The following is a 9,418-nucleotide window of genomic DNA, read 5'->3' as shown; positions in this document are numbered from 1 at the left end:
GTAGCAGCGTGGTAGACTACGTTATTTCCGATCTTCCATTATACAACGAAATGATAAACTTTGACATCTTAAACGACCACGAGCCTGACTCCGATCATAGGCCTTTACTTATAACCCTCAATTTTGTCATGCATAGAGTTCCCATAGAAAATAATACTTACAACCAAAAGAACTTAATATTTGATAAAAATAAAAAAGGACCTCCTTCTAAATGAATTAAAAACTAATTTGCCTCCTTTATCTAGTATAGACAACATAGAAGACCTATATCATAATTTTACTACAACCCTCTCATATTCTATTAAAAAGTTCTCAATTGAAGTCTCAAATAATAAAAGAAATAGCAAAACCAATCCTTGGTATGACAAAGATTGTAAAAATGCGAGGAGAGCAATTAAGGAAGCTGTTGATGATTCTCTTAAAATGGACAAGATAAGAATATACAAAGCCCTAATTAAAAGGAAAAAGAGGCAGTACATTCGTCAAAGACAGGAGAATCTCTTACACCTCTCTAAGGTAGCTCCTAAGAAATTTTGGAGGCAGATTCTGACTAGGAAGACTAAGGATAATAATAAAATTGCTCTTCACGATTGGAATTCTTATCTTAAAAAGCTTTATGAATCTCCCATTGTCATGGATAATTTGGAAACCCTGCTCACAACAAAAGAAGTCTTCTCTTTAGAAGACATCAAGTTTGGGGTTAATCGCCTTGCGAATGGAAAGCTAAGGACATTGAAGGTTACCAGGCAGAAATCTTAAAAATTGGAGGCCCTGTCCTCATCCCCACATCCACAAGCTTTTCAATCAAGCTGTTAAGCAAGGGTTCCCTAAAACTTGGACTGAGAGCCTCATTATCCCTATTTTTAAAAGTGGAGATACAAATAACCCCTCTAATTATCGGACAATTATGATCAGCCCTCTCTTAGCCAAATTATATAATAGTATTCTGGAAAAAAAAGTTAAGCATATGGCTTGAAAGTGAAGGTAAGCGGGCTAAAGGCCAAGCAGGTTTCAGAAGGCATCACTCAACAACGGACCACCTTGTTACGCTAAGGATCATTGCGGAGGAATGTCGTAATGATAAATCCAATTTATTTTGCTGCTTTGTAGACTTTAGAAAGGCTTTCGATACGGTTCCTAGATACAACCTTTGGAATAGGTTAGAAGAGCTAAAGGTTCCTCTTGAGTTAAGAGTTGCTGCTATAAGGCTATACGAGAATGTAATTGCCAAGCTAAAGAACAATGAGGGGTGGTCAAAAGATATTAAGTGTAACATCGGAGTTAAACAAGGTTGCCCCCTCTCCCCTACTCTATTTGGCATTTACATCGATAAGCTCGAAGGTTATTTAGAAGAAGTAGGATGTGGTGGCACAATCTTAGCTGGGATAGTTATTATCCTTCTTCTCTATGCTGACGATATTGTTCTTTTGGCAAGGTGCCCTTCTGATCTTGATAAGCAACTCAAGCTTCTTAAGGATTTCTGCTCTACCATGGGTATGACTGTTAACACAGACAAAACAAAAGTTATGATTATCAAATCTAAGAAGGACACTTGTGCTAATTTTATGTATGACAATAATAACTTGGAGGAAGTGTATTCTTACAAGTACCTAGGAATTGATATCCATCATAAGCTCAACTGGAACCATAGCATTGAGAAAAGGACCAATGGGGGATGGAAAGCTTATTTTGGTCTTGAAAATAATTGTAAAACAACAAACCTCGTAATGTGGGATAAAAAGAAGTTCCTCTTTGAAACTTTAGTCACTCCTGTTATCTTATATGGCTGTGAAGTTTGGGGCTGCAGCATCTCCAGAGAATCATGGAGGAAGATTGAGCAAATCCAGAAGCGTTTTATAACTTATAACCTGAAAATTAAAAGTAATACACCCTATCCTATTCTCCTTATAGAAGCAGGTCTTTCTCCTATTGAGAGCCTAGCTATGCGCAGGTTTCTGTTGTACAAGCACAAGCTCAATAACATAGACAATCATAGACTTCCTAAGCTAGCTTTAAATTCCAGCCAAAACCACCTAAGGCTTAACCGAGGATGGCATAAGGACACAAGGGCCTGGCTAAACTATTGGGAGATCAATGAGAATGATGTTTTGCAAAACATAAATAACATTAAAGATATTGTTACTTCTAAGTTCAAAGAAAAATTGTGGTGTGAGAAAGATTTAGCGTCTAAAAGAAAATTAAGTTATTATAAGAAGGTCATCAGCCCCACCCTTGAAGATCAAAAGTATCTCTCTATTCTAACTAGCTCAAAGAAGAAAATTAATATAGCAAAGATTAGAACGAATTCTCATGAGCTCCATAGTGAAACTAGCCGCTGGGCAGTTCCTAAAACGCCATGGATGGAAAGGATCTGCCATATTTGTGAGAATAGGAGCATCGAGGATGAAAACCACTTCCTCTTAGAGTGCCCTGCATACAACCACATTAGATCTCAATTTCACAACCTTTGTTACAATACTGACCTTCCTAGCCTTTTACAATGCCAAAATTATAGTGAACTCGGGAGGCTTCTCTCCAAGCTTTTTGAGCATAGGAATAAAATCTTAAATCAAAATAAATAATTTGTCTTTTTAGGTCCGATAGATCATTATTTGGTCTCAGCGGACGTTAACCATCATCATCATCATCATCATCATCATTTTCAAATGTGTATTACTTCATAGTTCTTGAAAAAACATATTGAATTAAATATTAATACAAATAAAAATACAACAATCAATTTCTTGCATATGATATTATGTAAGCACAAAATTACTGTGCAAATACAAATGCAAACACAAACATAAAAATGCAATTAAAAAATTTATAATACAAAAAAATACAAATATTTAGAATTATATCATAAGATATTGGAATGTATATTCATTGATAATATTTAGGAAAAAAATCTATATTATTAAATTGAACATTAATGTCAATTAAATAGAATATTCAAATCAATTTAAACATATATTTATTAATAGTACTGGTAAAAAAATCAAATTTATTAAATTAAATCAAAATTAAAATTAAAATACTATTTAATTTCATAGTCATTTATATTTTTGAAATGTATATTAATTAATAATTCTTACATAAAATAATTTTATTAAATTAAATATCAATATAAATCAAAATACAACATGTAGCTTTTTGCATATGATTTTATGTATACATAAAATTATTAGAAATATACAAACACATAATAATACAATTAATAACAAACATATAATACAAAATCAAAATACAAATACTATTAAATGGAACATCAATATTAATAGAATTAAGCATTTAACTCATTGTAAGTGTAAATGTTCCATATGTTTATCATTCATAGCCATGATGTCATAATGATTATATTTTCAAATGTATCATCATATTGTTATGGCTGTTTATATTTTCTCAATGTATACCAATTAAAATTTGTAAAATTGAATCAAAGTATAAATTAAAATACAAAAATAAACTTATCTGAAAGGTAACATTCTCATATAACATTGTGTATAAAATTATTGCACAAACACACATAAAAATAAAATACACTTAACAAACACATTATACAAGAAATATACACATTTAAAACACAACATTCCACTCATTTGAAATATAATTTTTACATATCAATTAGTGGTACTTGCAAAAAAGATGTATATATTTTATTAAATTGAACATCAACATAAATTAAAATACAACACTCAACTCATTTGAAATATAATTCCTACATATGATATTATGTGTGTAAAATTATACACATAACAAAAACAAACAAACAAACACATAACACAACAAACAAACAAGCACACAAAACAACAAACAAATAAGTACACAATACAACAAAGAAGTAAACACATATGCAACACAAAAACAAACATTTAAACTTCTATCATCATAAAACATCTTGTAATAAATTAATTTTTTAAATATATATTTATTAAATTTATGTAAGAGTAATTTTTAAAATATTATTTTCAATTAAAAATATTTATTTTATTTATGTTATATAAAAAAAGGAATGTATGTGATGAGTTTTTAAAATGTAGAGTGTTTGATGAGGGTTATAAATAATTTATGATTATTATGGTAGTGTCATGTATTTTTGAAATATATTGTGACATTATGAGTTAAAATTGTAAATTGTATTGATTAAAAGAGTTTACAAAATGATTGTATTATTTAAAAGAATTATAAAATTATTTTGAAATATCATTTAATTAACACATCCATTATAAATTTAAAACCTTAACATTAAAACACAAATAATTATAAAATTGATTTTCAAGAAAACACATAATACAACAAACAAATAAACACACAATACAACAAAGAAGTAAACACATATGCAACACAAAAATAAGCATCTAAACTTCTATCATCATAAAACATCTAATAAATTAACTTTTTAAATGTATATTTAATTAATTTATTTAAGAGTAAATTTTAAAATATTATTTTCAATTAAATATATTTATTTTATTTAAAAAGGAAAATTTGTGATGAGTTTTGAAAATGTAGAGTGTTCGAGATAAGGGTTCTAAAGAATTTATGATTATTGTCATAGTGTTATGTATTTTTGAAATGTATTGGGATATTAGGAGCCATTTAAATTTTTGAAAATTGTAAATTGTATTGATTGCAAGAATTTATAAAATAATTGTATTATTTAAAAGAATTATAACATTATCTTAAAATATCAATTAATTAACACATATATTATAAATTTAAAACCATATTGTTAAAATACAAGTAATTATAAAAATGATTTTCAAGACAAGCTAAAAATATATATTAAATTCACAATTAAGTTTTAAAATAATATAATTGAAATTTCAACCCAATTTTATCAACATATTTAAACACAATATTATTATTCTTTTCCATTATTACTACATGCATTATAGAAAGAAAAAAAAAAAAATTCTAAAAACACACTCACAAAACATTCATCACCAATAGCCATGGCCATGGTTTTGATGAGGGCTCTAGGGAAGGGAAAACCCCCTCCCTCAAAAATAAATACTAATTTTATTAAGGTAGAGTTTTGAGTTTTTCCTCAACATGATTTACAAGTAAATAAGTAAAATTATATATCATGAGATTACATATCCATCTATCTACTACTAATTTAATATCACATTCCATCTCCTTGTATTATGATCCCGAGTCATCTTTTATTTTCCTGCATAGAACACAAAAAAGGAAATCATATTAATAATAAGAAATTTTAATAAACATATTATCTAAATTTATATATTGTTAAAATTTGAAAAATCACCTATCCATCTTTCTACTACTAATTTAATATCACATTCCATCTCCTTGTATTATGAGTGAGTCCGGATCATCCTTTATTCCCGTGGATAAAACTCAAAAAAGAAAAACATATTAATAATAAGAAATTTTAATAAATTTATTATCTAAATTTTTATAGGGCTAAAATTTGCAAAATCCGCATTCAATTCAGATGTTGAAAGATATGGAAATCATCAAGTCTCAGTAAATAAAAACACTAGTTATGGCATTCCATGAGGAATTAAGCGCCTTTTTCCCCCTAAAGATGAGAATTTCTTGGACGAAACCAGCGAATGAGAAGTTTTTCAAAGATGTGGTCCAACCTTTTTGTGCCTGCCCCGAACCTGCCATAAAGAAATCTCTTGTCGATCTGTTAAGCCGCAGCCGAGGTTCAAAAAGGTGAATTCCAGTGAACGAATTAAGCCAGTTTCTAAACACGGCGTTGGGAGGACTTAGTTTTTGGATAAAGTTGATCAAGAAAACAGGGGTTAGGGTGATGCTTCTTTTCTGGATTACGGATCAACAGGAAGCTAGTGTCTGTTGAACAACTATGCAGCACTACACTACTTAGCAGCAGCTTCGCTAAAGAAAGATAATAACTATTTGCTAACAACGCTCAGCTCGAACTCAAATGGGTTAAGCCATTTCTCTTTTTATTTTTAAAGTACAGTAACAAAAATTTCAGTGTCTGGTGGATCAAACCGAAATGTCCAGAGGGATGAGCTTTCAAAACAGTTTTACAACCTTGACCTTGACATATGAAATGTCTGTCTGCTATATGAAGAAACTTGTGGAAAAGGACGGAAGTGTAAATACCTATAACCGAGGCTATCTGTCCCAGAAAAAAACATGAAAAAGCAATAATCTGAAATAGAAAGCTGATGGTCAACTTTTGTACAGTCCAGAGAGTAAATAAATCAAAATCCAGCTGAATCAGCTGTAGAGGGTAAGACCTATTGATTTTATATGTAGTTTATTTTAAGATAAGACCTATTGATTTTATATGCACTTTATTTAGCTAATTACTCTTTAAAACAACTACTATATTATGAAATAAATTACTCTTTAAAAACAAAGATAATATATTATGATTTCACTAGCAAATCTCTAGTAAGAAGCCCTAAAAGCTAAAAAATACTATATTAAGATTTCATTCGAAAATCTCTTCGTTTAGGAACCTGTAATTACACCATTGACATTTCATCTAAAGTGCAGGAATCGTGTTGAAGGCAACGAGCTGAACACAACAAGCTGAAAAAACAGAAAGAATAAGAAACTGGAACCAATAAGAAACTGGAACCAGAGCTTGTTGTATACTCTGTTGCTTCAGTGGTTTACCCTGCAGTAGGATAAGTAGTTCATGCAATTAATCCAAACAAATACATACAGAAAGACGCAGTTCCAAGACCTAGTGGTGAAGATTATGAGTTTCTTGCAGTGGAGCAAGTAGTTGATGCAATTAATCCAAACAAAAACATACAGAGAGATGCAATCCCAAAAACTGGTGATGAAGAGTAGGATTCACATGTTTGTGACTGGGATAGAGATTGAGAAGAATATCACGTCCCATAACCAGTTTTTTTATTTCTTGGATGCCCTTAGACAAAGGAAGTTCGATATTGGTGATGCAACTTCTTATTCGTATCTATGTCTCATCTAAAGTCTAGGAATAGTGTTGTAGTGCAACCTCTCACCGGCCAAAGGTAATGACCGTTGTACAACAACAGGTCTCATCAGATATTCTCACAACCAATCATTTGTTTATGGTTATATAGATTAAAAAACTATGAGGGAAACTGAGACGTGCTCTAATCTTCTTCGGCTTACATGAATTGATGTATAGCATCACACAAAAGTTTGTGGATGCTATGCATTGCTTCAGCAAAAGAATTTCTCCATACTGTGGATCTCGGTGTTAAACCCTGACCCAATACACTTGCCAGCTCTGTGGCCTTCTGATGACACAAAACCCGTTAAGGTCAGCCACGAATCTGGGTTTAAAATATTTCCTTAGGTCGCCACAGGCTCTCATATTGCACCCAACTCTTTCAATTGGCCTCTAAATTATGCTTTAATGCCTAATGTCATATCAAGGGCCTTCAGTGCAACACCTACAGCCTCAGAAAGTGGATTTTCTTATCCAATAACAAGAGCTGCGAACAAAGTTGTCCACTATTGAAGTGAAATACAGGGTATAAGGGGGATCGGTAATGCCCCACTATAATCTCAACCCCAATCTCAACCCCAAATAGTTGCCAAGGTCTTCACCAGGAAAACCAGTCTTCCTAGTGAAAAGGTTATGCCCATAAGTACCTAGGTCCTAGCTGATTCAGGTTCATCAGCTTTTACTTCATATAATTAATTTATTCGATCCTAGCTGATAGATTTAAATTTATGCTAAAATTCACTTAAGTGATCAATATTTTAGCTAAAGCAGGACAAGGGGCTCCGCAACATAGAATCAACCCCGTCGGCACCATCCAGGACCAGCCACAAAATAAGCTAATGTGCCAGGAACGAAAGAAGCAAGGGTAGCTAGTAGAGAAGCAACATGAATGGCACTTGTTGTATATTCTATTGCTTCACTGGTTTGCCCAACAGTAGGAGGAGTAGTTCATGCAAACAAATACATAGAGAGAAATGCAGTTCCAAAAACTCCTTATGTACAGAGCATAAGAAACAAACCCTAAATAAGGGGAGCACTCCACATAATCAATCAGGTAAAGCCAAATCACTACCTGAACAACGAAGGGTTCAACGGAATTGTCTGTAGAGCATGATAAGGGACTCCCCCTGCAGCTGGGAGCGGATTGCCCTCCCCGATACCCCACCCCTGCTAACGCCTGATGTATTATGTTCAAATGCAAATGGGTAGCAATAGAGAAATTATGTTCAAATGCAATTGGGTAGCAATAGAGAAAGCAGAATAACCAGGGCTGGAGAATATAATAATTTCCTAAATACTTAACAAAAACTAAGAAAGTAAAAAATAAACACAGGTTCATTTTAAATTTGGTATACCCATGAATTTTAATCTTTATCATCACTCTATAAATGTAAACTAGTTGCAGAAATTAAAATAAAAGCTTACTTGCAACAGCGAAATTCTGTTTCTGCTGTTAAGATCAGGGCTGGGTTCGCTAACAGAAATATTTCCTCTGCCCTAAAACCCCGCCTCCGTGTTTTCTCCTCTGGCCCGAAAGCTCTGGCTCTTTCTCCTCTGGCCCGAAAACTCTGGCTCTGATTTTCCTCCAGGCCTGGAACTCTGCCCCTGGATTAAAATACCTTACACATTTATTACAGAATACATACATTATTACAATTCAAACATAGATCAGGCCCGAAAACTCTGCCGCTGGAATAAAATATCCTACACAATTGTTACAGAATACATGCATGAGTAATGAAACATAGATTACCTCTTCTTTCAATCTGCTAATTTCATCCTACTTCGTATCATAGCTTCATATCCTCCTTTCACATATCAAAACCCAACAAAATATAAAAACCAAAAGAACCTTCATACTTGCCAACAAAATTGAGAACCAAAGAAAAAATAACACAGGGAAAAAATAAAATACTAGAACAGTGAAAAAAATCACAACACAGCAATACGAAACAATTCAGAACAAAACAATAGACATGGCCATGCCTAACACGACACAACACAAGACAAGACCAGAGAGAAAAACAAGTTCAATGGATTACTCGCAAACAAACACCAAAAATATCTCCACTGCCCAATGCCGCTCCCTCCTCTTTTAACAAAGGCCGCTTCTCTAACATACATTTGAATTTAATGGCAGATATTATCTGCAGTTTTCCTAAAACTTTTAAATCCGAGGGTGACAGGCTGGCGTAAGAACCGTTAGGCAAAGGAGGGAGGGTGATGATTGTATGTTTGAATGTTTTCGAAATGGACAGTTATTCAATGTGTAACGAGTTAATTTTATAAAATAATAAATCTTTTTTATTATATATTTTTAATATTAAATTTAATTTTATTAATAATTTAATTTCAAGTTTTTATATAATTTATTATTTTAAAATTATTTTTATTTATTTTTAAAATTAATTTTACCATTTAAAAAAATATTTATAAACCAATATTAAATCAATATTAAATAAT

General features: G+C 31.9%; 1 long non-coding RNA gene across 1 annotated transcript; it reads right to left on the bottom strand.

Moving 5' to 3' along the window:
* Window positions 1-8,376: 8,376 nt before the first annotated feature.
* Window positions 8,377-9,042, bottom strand: LOC149232841 (uncharacterized). The gene is made up of 2 exons (XR_016247572.1): window positions 8,709-9,042; window positions 8,377-8,560 (listed from the first exon to the last, which is right to left on the bottom strand). It is a non-coding gene; the product is annotated as an uncharacterized LOC149232841 (long non-coding RNA).
* Window positions 9,043-9,418: the final 376 nt, after the last annotated feature.

The sequence above is a fragment of the Pinus tabuliformis genome, chromosome J (genome assembly GCF_031772625.1).
Source record: "Pinus tabuliformis cultivar Carrire ecotype Pingquan chromosome J, CPIR1, whole genome shotgun sequence".
In the NCBI taxonomy this organism is placed as follows: Eukaryota; Viridiplantae; Streptophyta; class Pinopsida; order Pinales; family Pinaceae; genus Pinus; species Pinus tabuliformis.
The sequence above is the reverse complement of the archived record's forward strand: the minus strand, read 5'-3'. Positions and strand labels throughout refer to the sequence as shown.